The sequence below is a fragment of the Leopardus geoffroyi genome, chromosome D3, assembly GCF_018350155.1.
Source record: "Leopardus geoffroyi isolate Oge1 chromosome D3, O.geoffroyi_Oge1_pat1.0, whole genome shotgun sequence".
NCBI classification, from domain to species: Eukaryota; Metazoa; Chordata; class Mammalia; order Carnivora; family Felidae; genus Leopardus; species Leopardus geoffroyi.
The window spans coordinates 51,790,021-51,812,320 of record NC_059339.1 but is presented as its reverse complement, the minus strand read 5'-3'; the positions used below and the strand labels follow the sequence as shown (position 1 = coordinate 51,812,320).

Genomic DNA, 22,300 nt, shown 5'->3' with positions numbered 1-22,300 from the left:
TTTTTTTATTGAATGCTTCTAGTATATCAGCTTAAAAGGAAATGAGAAGCATTTTAAATACATATTTGCTTTTCTATTTTTTTAATGTTTATTTAGTTTTGAGAGACAGAGAGAGAGAGACAGAAAACAGGGGAGGGGAAAAGACAGAGGGAGATAGAATCCCAAGCAGGCTTCACGCTGTCAGCACAGAGTACGAGAGACACCAACCATTAGATCATGACCTGAGCCGATACCAAGAGTTGGACACTTAACTGACTGAGCCACCCAGGTGCCCCCACTTTCCAATTTTTTTACATGAAATCAGATAAATCCAAATGAAAAAATAAAGTTGAAAACATTGAAAAAAAAGCCACACACTTTGATCAGAAACATATATACTGGAAAAGTCTCTGGAAATAAACCAATTCGGTATGTGTTTCTGATAATAAAGTGATATCAATGGCAGGACCTCTAAACAGTTCAAATTTGAGATCTGTGAAAAACACTGAATTTATTTTTTTAATACTATCTTGTTAAGAGTGTAGAGTAGACAAGGGTATCTTAATGAGAATGTATATGATATTTAAGTGTATGAGTAAAACATTAATTTGAGTTAAGTAACTCTTGAAAAAATGAGGTCATTGTAGATCAGATTTTAAACACTGAAGCTTGTGCCCATGTGAGACTGAGTTGTTAAATTAGAAAGCTCCAGAGGAAACTGGGATAATAGAATAAAAATACATTATATGAATGGAAAATAGTATTTATATTTTATCTCTACAACTTAAAATACACTTGAAATGGAAGAAAAACAGTAAGATGACATAGAAACATCACAAAGAGATTGTTCTGAAAAGTAAATGAGCTGTTATTGTTTTGAATACTAAAATAGGTATTTCATAAAACCTTAGGAATATAGAATTTTCATTATTTGCATTATCACAATTTGCAAGTTATATATGCATTTTTTAATCTCAAAATCAAATTTGTACCTCATTACATAAATGAGTAGTATGTGAGATGATTTGTTCTTAAAATTAAATATCCATGATATGAGTGTATTTGGTGGGAATATGTACTGTATTTTAATAGAACCTTACTCTAAAACTTAAACCCTTTTGTTATCAACTAACCTCATAAAAATCCAATCAAAAATTCAGTAATCTAAACATGATGCCCTTTCTGGAATCCTTTAGAAATGCCATGTTGCTGAGGAAATATACATACCTTGTACATCTTAATAGAGAACCTTAAAAGATTAATTCCAATAATTGTGCAAATTGAATAACTCTCCTGTTATTTTCTTTAGCAATCTGAATTAAAAATAAAGTTAAACTGAAGAAATCCAACCAACTGTGACTCTGAGAAGTCTGAATTCAATCCAAATAATCATAATTTCATATAGCCCATTGATAATTTATACTGACTTCATCCCTAATATTTTGACACTCATTGACACTTGGCAATAATTAATTAATGAATCCAAATCCAAAAATGAAATTTTGTTTGATCATGAGGGTGATACATATATGAAATGGGACTCATGATTTAGTGGAACCTCCCTGCCTTGTTATTTGCTATCATTTCTGCACTGTTCCTATAATCACATTCCCTCTTTCATTTACTTTTGGGAACTTGTATTTTCTCCACCTCATCCATTTGTGTTCATTGGGAATGCCTACATTTTTACCTGAGTCCACTCTCTGGCCAGAGTTGACTAGTTCAAGAGTAGGCTCAAGCCAGGCAGAGATTTTCCCTGATAATTTTCAAACTATTCAGGCTTTGTGAGTGTTAGATACCAAAAAGTGAGGGACTAGAGATTTGTGAGTAGTCAAGTGTCCTCCCTTATGAGAAATGAGCATTCAGTGAGAGTAAATGAAATATATCTGGAGAGAAGACCAAAATTGTAAAACTAAGAGGGAGACCTGGTGGCATTCACGTTCCTGGTCTGGTATGAATTTTGTTTGCTTATTTTTAAGGCTAGAAATCTCTCTCTTCTCACTTTCTCTCCCTTTTTTTTTCACTTTGATCATTCAATTTGCTTTCAGAATTTCCTTTTCAAAATGAGTTCAAATTCCAATTTCTTTAATTTCCAATCAGAATATAAATGAACAGAATAGGCCTAAATAGGATTTTAGGTGTTTTTTTAAAGTTTATTTATTTTGAGAGAGAGAGAGACCTTGTGAGTGGAAATGGGGGAGGAACAGATAGTGAAAGAGAGAGAGAATCCCAAGCAGGTTCTGTGCTGTCAGCACAAAGCCTGACGTGGGGCACCAACCCAGGAACCATGAGATCATGACTTGAGCTGAAATCAAGAGTCCAACGCGTAACCGACTGAGCTACCCCAGCGCCCCAGGTTTTATATTTACAAATAATTTAGGAAGATGTATCTAAAGCAATGGTTCATTTAGATTAATTTTATTTGGCTACTTTATTAATATCTGTATGCACAGTTATGACTTATTATCTGTACAGTGGCAGAATTGGCTGACAGGACACCACTCTCAGTTCACTTTCTGCCTCACCACAAATGCCTTCTCAGCTTCCACTGCTGGCTTCTCCTCTCCTTGTCTTTGACCTCTCAATTTTTCAGCAATACAGAGTTCAGCCTCAGAAACACCACTCTATACCATCTGTACTCATCCCAGTGACCTCAGGGCTTTAACTAATATCTACATGCTGACTGTCTGAAACTCAATTCTCTAGCCAAGGCCAGGCATATCTTCTGCATGCAAGACATGTATCCCACATGGCCTAATAGATCTTTTCACTGGAGCTGTCTAATAGTTATCTCATGATTAACATCCACATTTAGGATCAGCATCCTCATAGCCTAAACTTATTGTCCCTACCATCCTCGTCTTAAAATAGGCCCCCACAGCCTCTCAGTTGTGCAAGCAAAAAAGGGACTGAGAGTGACTTCCGAGGTATACATATACACATACCTCAGAGATATTGCATGCTTGTTTTCAGACCACTGCAATAAAGCAAGTATCACAACAAAGTGAGTCAAATATTTTTTTTTTGATTTTCAGTGCGTATAAAAGCAATGTTTACACTATACTGTAGTCTATTAATTGTGCAATAGTATTACGTCTAAACAATGTACATACCTTAATTAAGAAATACTATATTGCCAAAAAGGCTATCACCTGAGCTTTTAGTGAGATACAATCACTGATCACAAATCACAATAGCAAATACAATAATAATGTCAAAGCTTGACATATTGTGAGAATTACCAAAATGTGACACAGAGATATGAAGTGAACAAATGCTACTGAAAAAATGTTGCCAATAAACTTGCTCAATTCAGGATTGCCACAAATCTTCAATTTGCAAACAAATACAGTATGTGTAAATCACAATAAAGTACAATAAATTGAGGTATACCTACATATATATATTATATATTATATATTATATATTAGTTATATAATATATAATTATATTGCAATCATATAATATATAATATAATAAATATATAATAAATATAATTATATATTTATTATAAATACATAATATATGTAATGTGTTGTATATAATAAATTATATATTGTATATACTATGTATTTATTAATATATTATATATCATATATATTTTTATATCCTCAGGTAATTTCTATTCTTTCTAAACACAATATGTATCGAAAACCTGACCATTACAATCTAATTTTCCACTACTTTGGTCAAAACTTTCATTATATCTAGCAGCTTTTGCAACATCTCTGACATGTCACCCTGCTTCCACCTTCCGCAAATGAATTATTGTAACAGCTTCTGAATGACTCTTTTCACTCTATACAGCAGGCAAGGAGGTACTTTAGAAAGATTCTGTCATTGATGCCTTAGGACCCCCCAACAGCATCTCATCTCTTTCTAAATATAAGCCCCAATCTCTACCATGACCTTGAAAATCTAACTTAATCTGACCAGAGGCTAACTCTGATTTCATTTCTTACTGTATTTACTTTCCTTCTCTCTAACCAAGACACATTTGCCTTCTTGCTGTTCTCTGGACACATCAAATATGATCCACTTTTGTAACCTTTCCTCTGTCTGGAAGGGACAGAAATATTTGTATGACTTACTTCATTAATTCCTTTAATTATCATATTTTTTCTCAATATCCTATAGTTTTTATTTATCTTTGATATTTTATAACATTATTTTTAAAGAGTTCCTTATTTTATTTCATTTTAAAAATCCCGGGTGGCTCAATTAATTAAGCATCTGAGTCTTGATTTCAGCTCAGGTCACGATCTTGTGGTTTATGAGATCATGTCCCAATATCGGTCTCTGCACTGTCAGCACAGAGCCTGCTTGGGATTATCTCTCTTCTCTCTCTCTGTCCCTCTCCCTGCCCACGCACACACGCACACACTCTCTCAAAATAAATATAAATATGGGGCGCTTGGGTGGCGCAGTCGGTTAAGCGTCCGACTTCAGCCAGGTCACGATCTCGCGGTCCGTGAGTTCGAGCCCCGCGTCAGGCTCTGGGCTGATGGCTCGGAGCCTGGAGCCTGTTTCCGATTCTGTGTCTCCCTCTCTCTCTGCCCCTTCCCCGTTCATGCTCTGTCTCTCTCTGTCCCAAAAATAAATAAACGTTGGAAAAATAAATAAATAAATAAATAAATAAAATTTAAAAAATCCTCCATTTAGTCATTTACATTTTTCATCATTATGAATTATTACATATTTATAAAATGTAATTGTTAAAATCTCATTATATTGAGTGAATATTTTCCCTTTATTATTTCTTTCCTGAAGAATCAGACATAGAAGTTTTAAAAAAAATTTTTTTAACGTTTATTTATTTTTGAGACAGAGAGAGACAGAGCATGAATGGGGGAGGGTCAGAGAGAGAGGGACACAGAATCTGAAACAGGCTCCAGGCTCTGAGCGGTCAGCACAGAGCCCAACGCGGGGCTCGAACTCACGGACCACAAGATCATGACCTGAGCCGAAGTCAGACGCTTAACCGACTAAACCACCCAGGCACCCCAGAGTTTTTAATAGTTGATATATTAAATTATAAGTTTCAAGTTTCAGTCAAGTTTTGCAACTCAGTGGAATAGGTGTTAATTTTCCATTTCATAAAAACCTAAGACTCAACAGCCCAGTCATACAACTAAATATTTGAGAAACAGGATTCAAACATGTTTTGCTCCTTAGACAAATGAACTTTCTCATCAGACATAGCTCTGTTCACTACCTTTTGAGCAGTGCAACAGCTTTTATCACCTCTCAGTTAAAATCCTTTCCCATAAATTTGAATCTTTTTTAATGTGTGTGAACTGATTACTTAATTCTCTGATCCTTAGCGATTATTAATGAACTTTGTACATAATATGAAAGCGTGTGATGCCCACTATATACATGGGATACTGAATTGCATTTGTTAGTCATATATTCCTTAGTAAACTTTACAAAGCAATAATCAAAATTTTATGTCACCAGATATTTTGTATTTAAGAAAGATTTGATTTCTTTTTCCCCTTGGAGCACAGGATCTTTGTCTCTATTTGTCGTTACCACAATTTGTTGCTATATATTTAATGCAAACAACATGGAAAACAATGACATACATAATCTCTATCACAATTACCACCCAACACACAATCAATGCAATCTGGTTTAAGTACTTTATTTATTTATTTATTTATTTTTTCAACGTTTATTTATTTTTGGGACAGAGAGAGACAGAGCATGAACTGGGGAGGGGCAGAGAGAGAGGGAGACACAGAATCGGAAACAGGCTCCAGGCTCTGAGCCATCAGCCCAGAGCCCGACGCGGGGCTCGAACTCACGGACCGCGAGATCGTGACCTGGCTGAAGTCGGACGCTTAACCGACTGCGCCACCCAGGCGCCCCTGGTTTAAGTACTTTAAAATGTTATAAAATTTGGCAGCAATTGATAACAATATAATGAATTTTCATATAAGATAGCTTTCATCAATAAGACGCAATTTTCTCTGTATGAGAAAATGTTTAAATTGGAATATTTCTTGTTCTCAAATGGTTCTACTGCTCATTTACTTTTATAAGCATTCACCTTGGTCATAGATAAACATTTTTAATTTTAGTAATAATGTCAAATTGTTATAATTTTAGGCTTTTACAATATTCTATCTTGTTTGATTTACTCTCTTAATCCTATGACATAGGGGGGTAGAATAAATATTAACCTCACTTTATAGATTAATGAAATATCCCATATAAAGTAAAATGTACTGAAAATAACTAGTACATGAACAATCAAAGTTAGAACAATTTATGGGGACTTTTAGTCTCCTGCAACTGAATATTATACTATATATAAGTCATTGCATACCTAAGTGGTTCTCTTCAGAATCTAAAACTCAGAGGTTAGGGGCGTTTGGGTGACTCAATCGGTTAAGTGTCTGACTTCAGCTCAGGTCATGGTCTGGCGGTTTGGTTCATGAGTCCCTGTGTCCAGCTCTGTGCTGACAGCTCTGAGCCTGGAGCCTGTTTTGGATACTGTGTCTCCCTCTCTCTCTGCCCTCCCCCACTTGTGCTCTGTCTCTCTGTCTCTCAAAAATAAACAAACGTTAAAAAAATAATACTAAAACTCAGAGTTTATATTTTTATTTATTTTTCCACAGTAAATAATTGTACAAATGATGTGTAACCTAGTTGGTTCTGTAAAACATATTTTAAAGTTTTCTATGTTAAGATAATGTTCTAAAAGCCCTTTTGAATTGATAACATAATCAACTGGCACTAGTATCAAGAAGTGGCTAATTTACCTGACATTTTCAATATTTATATGGCTTTTCTGGAAAACTTTAAAAGTATTATTAACTAAAATAGTCATTGATGGCTTTATTAGAACTATTCTTTTGGATCCAGACACTGCTTCTTCAAATACAGAGAGAAGAGATAAATGATAAAGAGCAGAAAGTAATCATAATTTCCTCTTTTAAGACATGATTAAAAGGGCAATTTAGAATGTAATAATTAATGTCAGTGATAATTGCATTACTGTATGACATGCTGAGACATTCTGTGTCATTTAATAGGTTTGGATTTGCAAGGCAAACTTCTAAAAGCTGGTTAATTCCTCACAGGCAGTATGCCTACAATTTAGATAAGAGCCACTAGCTTCATTATTTTGGATCCAATGAGGTGGACATAGTGAATAATTTAGACTTATACCAGGCGGTACTCTGAAGACATTCTCCACATTATTCAGTAAGTATCACTTTTGTTTTTTAAATAGGAGTAAGATTTTGATTAAAATGGTGTTATGCCAATTTAAAGTTAGTTATGAGGTAGACACTACATTAAGTAAGCATTAAAACACTGGGCGCACAATGATACATAGTGGCAAAAAGTAAATACTTCTATTTATTCATTGACTTACATATCATTTTTGAATACCTAATAACTGATCTAAAAATAGAAAAAGTTATAATTTGGTGAAAGATACAAGTCAAAACTAAATCACACCATTCTGTAGACTTATAAATGCTGCAACTGAGATTATCATGGGGACAATGAGATTAAGAGCAAGCAGTGATAGAAAACCTAATTTTATGGGTTCAGAAAAGACTTCTTTAAAAAGGTGTTATTTATCTTGATAGGTAAAGAATAAATGCATGTTAACTAGTTAGAGATGATAGTGTAAATGAGTGAAAATTCTTAAAATACCCAAAGGCAAGAGAAATAAGGTGTTTTTTTCAGGTAATTAAGGTATATTTGGACCATAAATCATTGAATAAATGGAGAACGATCAGGAAGTAGATCACAAAGGGCCTGGTGAAACATATGAGGAGATTGGACTTTATCCTGAGGGTAACAGTAATGATTGAAAGGATTTATTAGTAATTTATACTCAGATTCGTCTCTTCGTATGGCAATTCTGACTACAGTGTGGAAAATGAATTAGAGCGAAGTGACTTTAGAAATAAAACGGAAGTATTTATGAATTTATTGCTATGCTCCAAAGATGTAATGAATCATAAAAAAAGGTAGTAAAGGTTTAAACAGGGAAAAGTAAATAGATTTGAAAGATAAGGAGGTAGTTATAAAGTCATAGAAGAAAGGAAACTGTATTAGTTTCCTATTGCTGCCATAATAAAATATAAGAAACTTATTTGTTTAAAACAACACTAATTTATTATTCTATAGTTCTGTAGATTAGAGTCTGTGACACAGGTCTCACTGAACTGAAATCAAGGCGTTAGCAGGTTTGTGTTCTTTTCTGAATGGTTGGGAGAATCTGTTTCTTTTCCTTTTCCAGCTTATAGAGATAGTCTTTATTCCTTGGCTCTTGACACATTTTTTCACTTTCAAAACTAGTGATGCTGCATTTTTCTGACCCTGCTTAATAGTCTCCCTCTCTTACCACAGCAGAGAAAGGTTTTTGTATTTTAAGAACTGGGTTAGACTGGATTCACCCAGATGGTCTAGGATAATCTATTCTTGTCAAGGTCCTTCATTGAATCATGTTTTCATGGTCCCTTTTGCCACATACACTAACATATTCACAGGTTCTGGAGATTAGACATGGATATTTTTGAGGACCATTATTCTGCATATCACAGAACAGGAAAGGTCAAAGGTGAACCACTTGTTTCTCATGTGGTAAAATTTTACCTACCAAGATAGATAAAAGAAGAATTAGGAGAAGTAAGACATTATAACTAAAGTAGTAGGATAAACAAAAACAAACAAAAAAAGAGATGCAGATTATGAGAGAGGAGCGAACTGATGACTGATCATGGTAATACCAGTAACTGGAAAAGGAAATAAGGAAATACATGCTTCTCACCAGGGTTGAACAAGATATTGATCCCTTATAATGGATCATCTCAAATCAACACATATGTGATTATTTTGTTAGAAAACTTTTTAAAGTTTTGAAATAAGAGTCTCATCATATAGTTCTTTTGTTCTTTTGATTGAAGTAAAATTCACATAACATAAAATTAACTATTTTAAAGTATATGATTCAGTAGAACTTAGTACATTCACAATGGTTTGCAATCATCACCTTTATCTAGTTATGAAATATTTTTTATTATCCTGAAATAAAACTGCATATCCATTAAAAACAGTTTCTTGCCATTTGTTCCAACCCAACAGCCTCTGACAACCACTACTCAGCTTTCTATCTCTATGGACCATAACACAGTTTAAACTTTGGGGGTATACGGTTTTTTTCTTTTTTGTTCAAAAACTAGATGGACTAGGACAACAGATGTACATGAATAATGGTGGACTAGAGTAGATTTCATACATTTTATCCCAAGGCTAGTTATATGACTCATATGGTAACATTCTTTCTGTGTCATAATGAGACATAACATGTTGCAGATTTATTGGGAAACATGTTTTCAACGTTTATTTATTTTTGGGACAGAGAGAGACAGAGCATGAACGGTGGAGGGGCAGAGAGAGAGGGAGACACAGAATCCCAAGCAGGCTCCAGGCTCTGAGCCATCAGCCCAGAGCCCGACGCGGGGCTCGAACTCACGGACCGCGAGATCGTGACCTGGCTGAAGTCGGACGCTTAACCGACTGCGCCACCCAGGTGCCCCGGGAAACATGTTTTCATAGGCAACTGCTAAAATGACAAAGAGGAAGAAAAGCATATTTGTCTCTGTGCTATATGTATCAAAATAAGATTTTTGTTATATTTTAGAAGGACTAAATAAAAATTTCGTTATTAGAGGGAAATAGTCAACTGTATCAAGTAATCTAGAAAGCTCAATCAGTAAGTTAATACATATGGCAAACAATCTGATTTGTAAGTAAGAAAAACACAATTTATATTAAAAGAGAAGTCACTTGCAACATATTTAAACAATGGATTATAGTTTACACTTCTGTATTTAAAGTGTGGAAATTATTTCCCCTTTAACATTAAAAAGGCAACCTTCTTATAAACTTTTGAAAATAAAATTTCCAGGTTTCTTTAAAGTTTTTTTCTTCCTGTTCAGGTTCATATTAAATATTTAGGATTAAAATTTATGTGTGATATAGAGAAGACAAAGAAAACTCTTTAAATACTTACTTTTGTAATGCTTATTTATTTTTGAGAGAGGGACAGAACATGAGCTGGGGAGGGGAAGAAAGAGAGGGAGACAAAGAATCTGAGGCAGATTCAGGCTCAGAGCCTGATGCGGGGTTTGAACTCACGAACAATGAGATCATGACCTGAGCTGAAGTCTGATGCTTAACCAACTGAGCCACCAAGGCATCCCTAACTCTTTAAATACTTATATTGACAGAGTAATCTTTGAAAGAATGGCCAAAGTTTAGCCTTAGCACTTAAAAAAAAAATGTTTATTTATTTATTTTGAGAGAGAGAGGGCAGGGGGAGGGAGAAAGAGAGAGAGAATCCCAAGCAGACTCCACACTGTTGGTGTAGTAGAGGCCCACACAGGACTTGATCTCATGAACCGTGCGAGAGATCATGACCTGAGCCAAAATCAAGAGTCGGATGCTTAACTGACAAGCCACCCAGGCGCCTATAGTCTTTCAGTGTCCAGTTTATATGCAAAGTTTTTCTGTATTTTCTGGATCCTGATTTCCCAATATTTTTTCTCACTGTTTCTACCAAACTGCTCTCAGAAATGATCCCAAACTTATTGCCAATGTCTTAAGAGCTAATAAGAGTTCAAGGTGAAATTAACTATAATTTAACATGAATTAAAACCTTAAAATTATCGGATAAAGTTCTAATTATTGAATTGTTCAGGGAAAAATAGCAGACATATTGAGCATCCCAGGGAAAAGTATTGAGGCATCTGCTAGACTACTTATAAGAGGTGTTTGTTGATGATGCAGATAAAATGTGACTGTGACCCACCTCAGCAGTTAATAAATAGAGAGGAAAAACAGAGTGTGCCATAATTTGATTGTTGTATAACATTGCTTAACAGTGGGAGAAAATAAACTATGTTTTGTCTATCAGTGAACACTTATTGAATGACTAATGCATGCAGAAATATGTTAGAGGAAAATACATCGGTAATAGATGTACTAAAAACTACCAAAATTCCTAATGAAGGAAAGTATATCAAGGAAGTATATATCAGCTATCTTAAATGTGGTGCAAGAATGTTACTGGAATTCATAAGAAGTAGGACAAAATTGTCACCAGGCTATTGAGGAAGGCTAAATAGAGGCAGTGAGTAGAGCTGGAAATGGAGAAAAAAAAATCTATCTATCTCTAAACAGCAATAGCCCTAATCAAAATTCTGCAACATTACCAGGAAACAAATTATTGTTCACATTTTCTACATACTCAAAGTGAGACTTGCATTTTTGTTTATCAATGAAGCACAGCGATGTCCTGTGATAGAGTCATTAGAAGCTAGGATTCATGGGTGGTTTGGTGGATGACACAGAATCATAAAAAATCATGTAGCACAAATTAAATAAATAGTATTAGGAAACTACGGAGGCAAGAAGATCTGCACTGCTTTAATATAAACGTGTTCCACAGACTCATGGCATTGTGAGTACAACATTGCTACCTTTTCTTCATGTTGAGACAGGGACACATGAAATTAGTGGGGACAGCACATTTGAAAATAAAGAACATGAGGAGAAATCTTTCTGGACATTACAAAGAATCTTCACACGCACTGATTATCAGGTAATAAGCAAGTATATAACTATCTCTTCTCCACTAATTATTCTAAAATCTTCATCAATAAATCATTATCACCACACTGGACTATGAAATTTGTGACTGATTTTTCATCAACTTCTTTGTCTAAACAGAGAACACTAAAAATAGTTTTAGTGAAGTCTCAGCATTTTACGAGTCTAACATGAATAAAAAGTAATTATATGAGAAAATAATACCTGGCATTTCCTGAGTGGATGCAATGTGCCAGAAGCTCTTGTTTTCTAACTAGAATGCTCTATTTTAATGCTTAGAGCAATCTATAAATGAAGTTCTACTAGAATCTTTATCCCCTTTTGATAGTTAATGGAGTTGAGGACACTGAGATTTCTAGAATTCAATACAAAAGTGTTCTGCACTTGAATATTTCTTTTAAAAATGCTCACCAACTTTATTTTGTATAAGTGTATTTATTCATTTTGAGAGAGAGCATGAGTTGGGTAAGGACATAGAGAGAGGTAGAGAGAATCCCAAGCAGACTCTGCGATGTCAGTGCAGAGACCAATGTGGGGCTCGAACTCATAAGCTGTGAGATCATGACCTGAGCCAAAATCAAGAATCAGCTGCTTAACTGACCAAGCCATGCAGGTGCCCCTGCACTTGAACATTGTTGTAATATACATAGAGATTGGCAGATTTGCCCCTCCCACCAGCTCTGCAACATCCGTTTTCATCTGGCTACAAAACTTTTCTCCTTGGATCTAGTGCCTGACAGAGTCTCTCTTGACCAATATGCTTCCTACATTCAAAAACATCTTGTAAAAATAGATCATCCTCTAAGCTTCTGACCCTTGTGCTTCTAAACAGAAGAGTTCAAACCCACGTAAAGACAACACATTCTAAAAAATTCACACCCTTGCTGTCTGGCCAGCCACTAAATTACCAGTATTCCTGCTTCCTTGCCTCCTCCAAAATGAAATAAAACACAGTCAAACCTCCATGCATGTTAATAATAAAGACAGAGAGGTGCCAGTTACTGGAAACACATCTGAATTCTGGTGTAGCTAGGCAGAAAAGTAGTTTATTTTTGTCTAATGTACAACACTGTATACCCAGACACCTTTAGGCAAGTATGAAGGAGCATCTTACATAGGAAGAAAACACGTATTACATCAAGTATGTCTATAAATATCTAGTTTTGTACTGATTGACTTTAAAAAAATCATTCACCAGTATGTTATTTATTGTCTTGTAGTTTCAGAGAGCAAAAGACCTATTATCTAACTAATAGCAAGTATACCAATATACTTTCAGTTACCATTTTACTAAATAGAAAACATACAAAAGAGAATTAAATACATCATATAGGATAAAACTCACACTTCAATATAAACTTCTATAAAAATAATTCATCAAGTGATATGCAGAGAGATAAAGCTGATCATGGGGAATATTAACTGATATGTCAACAAATAAATGGTTCAAAAGCATTTCAGAAATAAAATCTACTATATAAATATTCACTATTAATACATATTTTATTTAATATTCTGTCCTCTATTGTTTCTTAGTATTTACCTTCAAGTCTGCCAAAGAATTTCAGGACAACAATATGGTGAATTTTGAGAAAACAATTTGCAAGCAGAAATGGGGAAAATGGGAAAATGTTATTTACTGACAAATGACTTTAAAAATCTAAACACATTAACTCTTAAAATTTTCTTCTGTCTTTGCTTTGGCTGAACACTGAATTTTCTTAATAAAAGGCATCTGAATAGAAACCTCAATGTCTTGGGGGTGCCTAGGAGGACCAGCCAATTAAGCATCGACTCTGGATTTCTGCTCAGGCCATGATCTCAGGGTCCTGAGATTGAGCCCCGTGACAGGCTCCATCCTCAACACGAAGCCTGATTAAGATTCTCTCTCCCTTTCCCTTTTCCCCTCTCCCAGGCTTGCACACACTCTTTCTTTCTAAAATAACATAACATAACATAACATAACATAACATAACATAACATAAATAAAATAAAATAAATAAAATAAAATAAAATATAAAATAAAATAAATAATAAATAATAAAAAAAAAGAAACCTCAATGTCCAGCATTATACCTAAACTAAAAAAGTATATAATCTTGAATTTTCACAATGGGCAGCATATTCACAAACTCTAGTATAACAATTGATGTTATATTTCACTTGTTTCCTGATCTTTTTAATAGTGCTTCATTTAAAAATTATAACTAAGCACACTGATAAAGCTCAACTCATGAAAAAATGGGTTCGGATTGAAAAAAGAGTAACATTATGACAGTAGGATGTACTAGTAACCTTTTCCCACCTGTACCATTATTTGTTTTTTTTAGGAGTACTTTTGATCTTCATTATTGCAGTATTGTTCAAGTTTGCAAGTATAGTTCAGATGTACCTAAAAATGTTACATTTTGGTACATTCTGTTTCTGTTATTTATCTACTTTTGCTTGGTCCAATTTATGTTATTTATTCATCACTTACATATTCATCACTTACATATAATACCCAGTACTTATTCATCACTTACATATAATACCCAGTGCTCATCCCAACAAGCGCCCTCCTTGATACCCAACGCCCATTTTCCCCACCCTCATAAACCCTCTGTTTCTTCTCTGTATTTAAGAGTTTCTTACGGTTTGTCTCCTCTGTTTTTATCTTATTTTTCCTCCCCTTCCCTTATGACCATTTGTTTAGTTTCTCAAATTACACATCTGTGTGAAATCACATCATATCTGTCTTTCTCTGAATGACTTATTTCTCTTAACATAATACCCTCCAGTTCCATCCGCGTTGTTAGATCCACCGTATAACAACTACCATTTTGGCAAATGTTATTTATATAAAGGACAGACTCCTTCACCTCCTTTCTTTGAATTTACCCATTCTGGTCATATTAATTGGATAGAGATTACTAATATGATTACTAATACTGCTACTATCCCACTACTGCCACCATTATAATTTTCCTTGAATGATTAATTTCCTTTTGTAAAGTGTCTCACATACATTACAGTGTTGGGTCATCACAACAACCCAGTTTTACAGGCAAATATTTATTACTCTCTCTTTACTGAAGAAGAGAAGTTGAGGCAAGAACAAAAAGGTAATTTTCTTACTCAAGATCACACAGTTAATTTCAAGTGAAAAACCTGGATGATTAGAAACTGTTAATCACTGACAAGGGAATGATTTTCAGTGCAATGTGGTAAGCAGTAGAGTAGAAATGTGTAAAAGGCACTAGAGGAAGCACACATTGTGTTTTCAAAGCCAGAACTCTACCTGAGTCTTCTTTTATTTTAGATTTTCTTGCTATATAAAATGTACCTCTTCACCCACAAAGATTTTCATAAACTGATGAGGATCTAGGGCTTTCTTTAAAGAGAGCATATCAATGCATTTGTAAACTTACAGTCTGGTCTAACTATGGACCGGGTAATATTGGCCAGATTGTTTTCTATGTTTCTTTGGAACCATTTCCTCATGTGTAATGCCAAGGATCTGACTGAGATAGTTTCTTACAGTTTAAAAATCTGATCATTCAATCTCTGGACCTGATCACTATACCCCACCTCTACATCCCACATCTGATACTGAGCCTGGAACTTATTGCTGTGGGTATTCAGTAAACAAGGAAGCCAAATTCACCCTGGCTTGGCTCGGCATGCCAGATTCTGATACTTATTCTTAGAAAGGTTTCCATGGTCCTTCCCTCACTCCCCAGCCCCCTCCCCCATATTTATCCAGCATGACACTGAACAAGAATAAAGGGCTCCCATACCAATGCAGATTCAGGAAGTCATTTTAGCAGGTAAACTTAGTAATTCATGTCCCTACAGGCTTCCTGCTTTAGGACACTTTTGTGATTGAAGTTTTGCAGATTGCCTCATTGAGGAGAGCACATGATAGGGGAAAGTGTTGGTTTATATACATAAAGGTGGTGAATTTGTTAAGTAAATATGAGACTACCGTTCTACCACCAGGAACCAGGTCCTGTGCTCCACTCCACTGCCTTAAATAACATTAAGCTCTATCTATAGCAGGAATATATTTTTAAGTTCTCTATTCATACCCTATATAAAACAGATTAGGCTGAGTTCATGCTAATATTTCTTCTAGCTTCAGCAGTCTGGAAATTCGTTTGGTGTAAGAATATTCCTTATACTATATGAAATCAGAAGTTATGCTATGTGTATAGTGATGTTTCTTTTATGTCTCCATTTAGACAGCCATTCATTTTATTTACTTTTCATGTTTTTACTGCTGCACATTTTATTTTGGTGTGAGGCTTCAGCCTATTGAAATGATATTTGCTCATATTCATCTAATTTTTTCCTCTTCGTGTTTTTCCTCCCTTGGGGCAGCTGAAAAAAACTCAATCTATAGACATTCCCCAAATCATCTAACATTTCTGCCTCATCTTCTAAAACATGGCTGTTATTACCCCTCTGCTCTGTGTTTTGTTTCTACTTTAAAATTGGATTGGTGAGAGCATGCCTGAGGCACTGAAAGACAATTATTTCTCTTATGTTCTGTTCACGGTGATTTTTTTCAGAAACTCCTTTTACGAAGACGTGAACTCCTAGCATTTTAAGTGCTACAAAAGCCACTGTGAAATTGTCATTGACGTGATTTCAACATAGGGACTACTAAACATCTTTGTGAGAAATGCTGACAAAGTCAACATCATGGGCCAGAATCTGTAACGAGAATATATGTTTCTAATGTTACAACCACATGAGGCAAAGTACTAGCCAAGAGACCCGAAGCGTCTGCAAGAATAAGAAGGCCATGCTGTTCACTTTTACTTGCACAAGCACACTTACTCTCTGTCCCCTTGTGACTCCCTCAGGCCTCATTTATTTGGGGGTACCCTGGCCATTCAGTTTAGCAGTTTATGTGTGTGTACTGCTGGAGAAATATGGATGCTCATCCTTAAGTAAAAAAAAAACCAAAAACCAAAAAACAAACAAAAAAATCAGACTCCAGGGCATATATCCTCAGATTGAACAACAACCACCACCAAATATATTGGGTCTAGCTTAGGGCACCTGGGTGGCTCAGTCAGTTGAGTGTCTGACTTCAGTTCAGGTCATGATCTCACAGTTTGTGGGTTCCAGCCCCGTGTCAGGCTCTGTGCTGACAGCTCAGAGCCTGGAGCCTGCTTCGCATTCTGTGTCTCCCTCTCTCACTGCCCCTCTCCTCCTCGCACTGTCTCTCCACAATAAATAAATGTTAAAAAAATTTAAAAAATATTGGGACTAGTTTATTAATTATTTAATAAGTATCATTTATTAATAACCTGAGTTTATTTTTTTTGTTTTTATTTCAATTACAGTTAGTTAACATACAGTGTTATACTAGCTTCAGGTCTACAATGTAGTGATTCAATAATTCCATACATCACCCAGTGTTTATCATGACAAGTACACTCTTAAGCCCCATCACCTATTTAACCCATCCCCCCACCTCTCTCTCCTGCAATAACCATGTTTGTTTTCTCTAATTAAGAGTCTGTTTCTTGGTTTGTCTTTCTCTCCTTCTCCCTTTTTCCCTTTGCTTGTTTTGTTTCTTAAATTCCACATATGAGTGAAATCATACGGTATTTGTCTTTCTCTGACTGACTTATTTTGCTTAGCATTATAATCTCTATCTAGTTCCACCTATGTCATTGCAAATGGCAAGATTCTATTCTTCAATTGATGGACATTTGGGCTGCTTCCACATCTTGGCTATTGTAAATAATGCTGCTATAAACATTGACATACATGTATCCCTTCAAATCAGTACTTCTGTATCCTTTGAGTAAATACCTAGTAGTGCTGGATCATAGGGTGATTCTATTTTTAACTTCTTGAGAAAATTCCATACTGCTTTCCAGAGTGGCTACACCAGTTTGCATTCCCAGCAATAGTGTAAGAGAGTTCCCCTTCCTTTGCATCCTCACCAATGCTGTTGTTTCTTGTTTTGTTGATTTTAGCCATTCTGATAGGTGTGAAAAATAACCTCATTTAAATTTTAGTCTACTCTGATTTTAGGTAATTTTCTAAACTTTGAAGTTCAAATTCTTCTACCTTGAATGAGAGAAAATGATACCTCTTTAAGCAAGGATTTTAGCATAATTTAAACAAGATAATACAAGAAAATGCATACTGTGATGCCCAGTGCATATTCTTTTAATAAACATGTACATAGAATTTATTTGTTCCAGACACAGTTAAATGTGTCTTATCTACATTATATTACTTCATTTTACAGATAAGAAAGATCAGATGAGAGATATTTTAGGTAACTGAGATCTCAAAGCTAATGCATGGAATATTGTAATTCAAATCCAGGCAATAGAGTCAAGAATTCATACTCTTGACCTATACTTTCAATAGTGTGTGATTCCTGCCTATCCTTTTGGATCTATTCCTCCTCTTGACAGAAACCAAAAGCTTCCCAACACATCACAGTTCTCATGAAAAATTTAGTATATTTTGACAGTTGACTACTACTACCCAAATTTGTGTATGGTAATGCGTAACTCCCAACAGATTTCTGAAATGCTAATTTTCTTTCATTCGTCTTTAGAACAGCCTAAGCAGTTTAATAGTTCTCCAAGTGCCCATAAGATTTTTTCCTTTGGCACCGAGAATGGTTTCAATTTGATATCAAGTACTTGTGAACCACTTACACCATTTCAGAACAACCACAAAGGACCCTGGAAGAACTGATTAGGTCAAAACCCATTAATCTCTCTTTGAATGAGTCTTGGCTGTTCACAGAATTTATGAGGCCACGATGTCTCTAACAGGTTTTACTTGTTCCTCTGAAAACATTCAATAACTCTGTAAGCATCTGTTTACACAGTTTTGGTTTTGTTTGTTTTTTTCTCTCCAAGGGAAGGAAAATAAAAAACAAGGAGAAGAATGGGAAAGAGGATGGTTGATTACTGAGCATTTAGTGATGGAAGAGAGAAAGGTATGGACAAATAGGTCTTACATTTTATTTTTAAATGAACACAAACTGGTGGGGGGGGGGTGCCTGGGTGGTTCCATTGGTTGAGCGACTGACTATTGATTTCAGGTCCGGGGCATGATCTCATGGTTCGTGAGATGGAGCCCCGAGGTGGGCTCTGTGCTGAAGCATGGAACCTGCTTGGGATTCTCTGTGTCCTGTCTCCCTCTCTCTCTGCCCCTCCCCTGCTCTCTCTCTCAAAAATAAACAAACATTAAAAAAATATATTTATGCAAACTGGTATTTTTTTAAATATTAGGAGAACATCAAGCCTACCTTATTCTTTCTGATTAACACTAAAGCCTATGCTTTGACATTGTAAGACATCATAGCGTAGCTTTGGTGATTACCAGAAAATTATAATCTCAAAAGTATTTGGACAGTTGATCTCCACCAAAACTCTCAAAAGAGACAAAATTAGTTTATGTATTCTTTCACATAAGCTATGGTGACTCTCCAGATTTATTCAAACTGTTAATCGGAATATTTGAAAAATATTTAGGCTTGAGAATTTTCCCTCCAAACCCACTCATTTTCTTTTATAAAATTGCAGTTTGCCTTGTAGCCATAAGCCGTCAGCAAGTGGAGTTATTATAATAAGTCCTCTAACACTTGTCACTGGCTTTATTTGTGAGAATGAATTAAGAGATGTTGTTTTCTTGAGTAGAGTTGTGTTACATCAAAGCTTCAGTTGTATTTAACTTGATAAGAAAAAATAATTATTTTACAGTGTTTGTCACAATAAAACTTAAACCCAAAACCGCTATGAAATTTATAAGGTACTATCATCATGAATACATTTGGTATCTATTAAACATTTTCTATACTTATAGATACCTGTGTAAATGCTTTTTGGCATTATATAATTTGTTTTTTACACTATCTTTGCGAGGCAAGTACTAATATATTAATGTATATTTGAGACTACTGAAGCTTAGAGGATTGTAATAATCTGCCCAAAGTCAGGTAAATTTGCAAGCAGGAATTCAAATATAATTTAGTCTAACTCTAAATTTGTGGTCTTACCCACACTGTTATATTATCCTGTCTTGCACCCTTTTTTTTCTACTACATTCACTTCATTTTTTTTTATTTATTTATAATACCTTCATTTTTTAATTTATTCCATTTATCATCTAATTCAAATATTTATCTTGCTGAATTATATTTTTTCTCCAAGTATTCATAAGTCAGTATGTTTATATACCTGCATAACACTAAATCTAAGTGGACACAAGGAAGAATATAAATAAAAAACTTATAGGACATGGGAAAATGTGATTAATGGGAGGTGGTGGGTATAGAAGTAACAAACCAATAAACAAGACAAAACAAAACAACTAATGACAAAGAAACATACAACCTTTAAATATCCTTTGCAATCCAGAGCAACAAAATGCAACTTAAATTGCAAGATGGTATTTCCAAATAATGCCCCTCAACTTTTTATTTTTTTATTTTTTTATTTTTTTAAAATTTTTTTTTTCCAACGTTTATTTATTTTTGGGACAGAGAGAGACAGAGCATGAACGGGGGAGGGGCAGAGAGAGAGGGAGACACAGAATCGGAAACAGGCTCCAGACTCTGAGCCATCAGCCCAGAGCCCGACGCGGGGCTCGAACTCACGGACCGCGAGATCGTGACCTGGCCGAAGTCGGACGCTTAACCGACTGCGCCACCCAGGCGCCCCTCAACTTTTTAAACTAGTGCCAAAATGGTAAGTTACTGAAACCAGCCAGGTATTTATATGGTCAGTAGGATAGTTCCTAGTCAATTAAATCATGGGTTTTGGCCAGTCACAGGACTTTAAGTTACATAATTTCACAAAGTCTATTTCTAGTTTCCTTACCATTTTTGTAAGAATTAAATATTTCAATATTCATGATAGGAATCGACATGTAATTAATTAGAAGTGGCTATATTAAATGTTTAACAAATTGTACTTCTACTGAAAAAAAAAGCTCTAAAACCTTGAGACAATAGATTAAATTTCACTTTTGTTTAAGCTCTTGGCCTTAAAATGTTTGTTTTAATGTTTGTTTGTTTGTTTGTTTGCTTAGAGGGAGTGCAAGAGTGTGAGCAGAGAGGGGAGGGGCAGAGAGAGAGGAGGGAGAGAGAATCCCAAGCAGTCTCCATGCTCAGATTGGAGCCTAGACGTGAGGATTGATCCTACAGCCATGAAATCATAATCTGAGCTGAAATCGAGTCAGTTGCCCAGCCAACTGGGCCACCCAGTTGCCCCACTTTTTTTTTCTTTTTCTTTTTTTTAGTAGGTTCCACGCCTAGCACAAAGCCTAGTGCAGGGCTTGAACTCATGCCCCTAAGATGGAGACCTGAGCTGAGATCAAGAGTCAGATGCTTAACTGACTCAGCCACCCAGGCACCCCAAAATATGTTTCTTTGACAAAGCTTTCTCAACAGTTTTTTTTTCTACTAATGCAGAGGAAAAAAGCTTTCACCCTGATTAAAAGTACAATAGTTTTTTTAATTCCCACAGCTTCTCATATGATCATGTAAAGAGATTTTTGTAGGATTGTTCATAATTCTATATGGTTTTCCCTGAACACATTTCACTTATGAGCATGATAATACATGAGAATTTTTAACTAAATTTGTAGCTAGAAGTAGCAAATTTCATCTAATTAGGAACACAAGCAGTATTAACACTTGCAACTAAGGTTTTGCTTACATATTGAAAAATGGCTGAAGATAAATGCAGCATGGTTGTGAGGGGAGAGTGAGATACATGAATTCACAAATGGCTGGTAATGGTTTCCCTTTCTGGAGTACATTATTTAGTTAACTTTTAAGATAGCATCCGTTGTCCTGGTAACCTTTTAAAGCATCTAATCAGAACATCTCACAAATGTAGGGAGGATGCTGACAGAACAGGTTTTTGGTTTCTCAGTTCATGTCTCCATGTGAACTTTGTTCATCTGAGCTATGAAAGACAGAATATGTACATAGCAAAATGGCCAAAGGGGTCTGATATGAATATCTGGAGTTCATTTGAATGGAATTTATTTCCCTTCATTAATATTTAATTTGCTTAATAACGATATGTGGTAAAACTGTACAAAATTAAAGAAATCTAAACTTATTAATGGAAAATTGAGAGGAAATGGTTCTTAAAACATTCATTTATTGAATGCTCGTGAGGACTGAGCTTTGTTTTTTCAGTCTCTTCTCTATATTATTTAATATAATTTCCCAGGGACTCTGTGAAGTGGGTACTAATATGATGCCTACTTTTCAAATGAGAAAACGCCACCACATGTGCAAAGATGATATAACTGGTAGGGCACAGAATAGGGTTCCCAACTTGGGGAAGTGTAATTCAACTACTGAGCAATGAATCCTCTTTGGCTCTGCATTGTTTTAAATAATGAGGCTCTCACCGATATTCACATTCTTTCTACCTTCCTTTAGAATTATCTTCAATGCTTCATATTACCAAGACATTATTATTCTTTTCTTTTCTTTTTTTAATGTGTATTTAGTTTGAAAGAGAAACAAAGTGTGAGTGGAGGAGGGGCAGAGAGGGAGAGAGACACAGAATCTGAAGCAGGCTCCAGGCTCTGAGCTGTCAGTACAGAGTCCAATGTAGGGCTCAAACGCACAAACCACGACATCATGACCTGAGCCAAAGGGTGACACTTAACTGACTGAGCCACCTAGGGG

At 35.3% G+C, this 22,300-nt stretch overlaps 1 long non-coding RNA gene across 1 annotated transcript in view; it reads right to left on the bottom strand.

Annotated features, from left to right (window-relative positions):
• LOC123587965 overlaps nucleotides 1-22,300 on the bottom strand; it is a 181,248-nt gene that overhangs the window by 1,085 nt on the left and 157,863 nt on the right. The window lies entirely within an intron of this gene.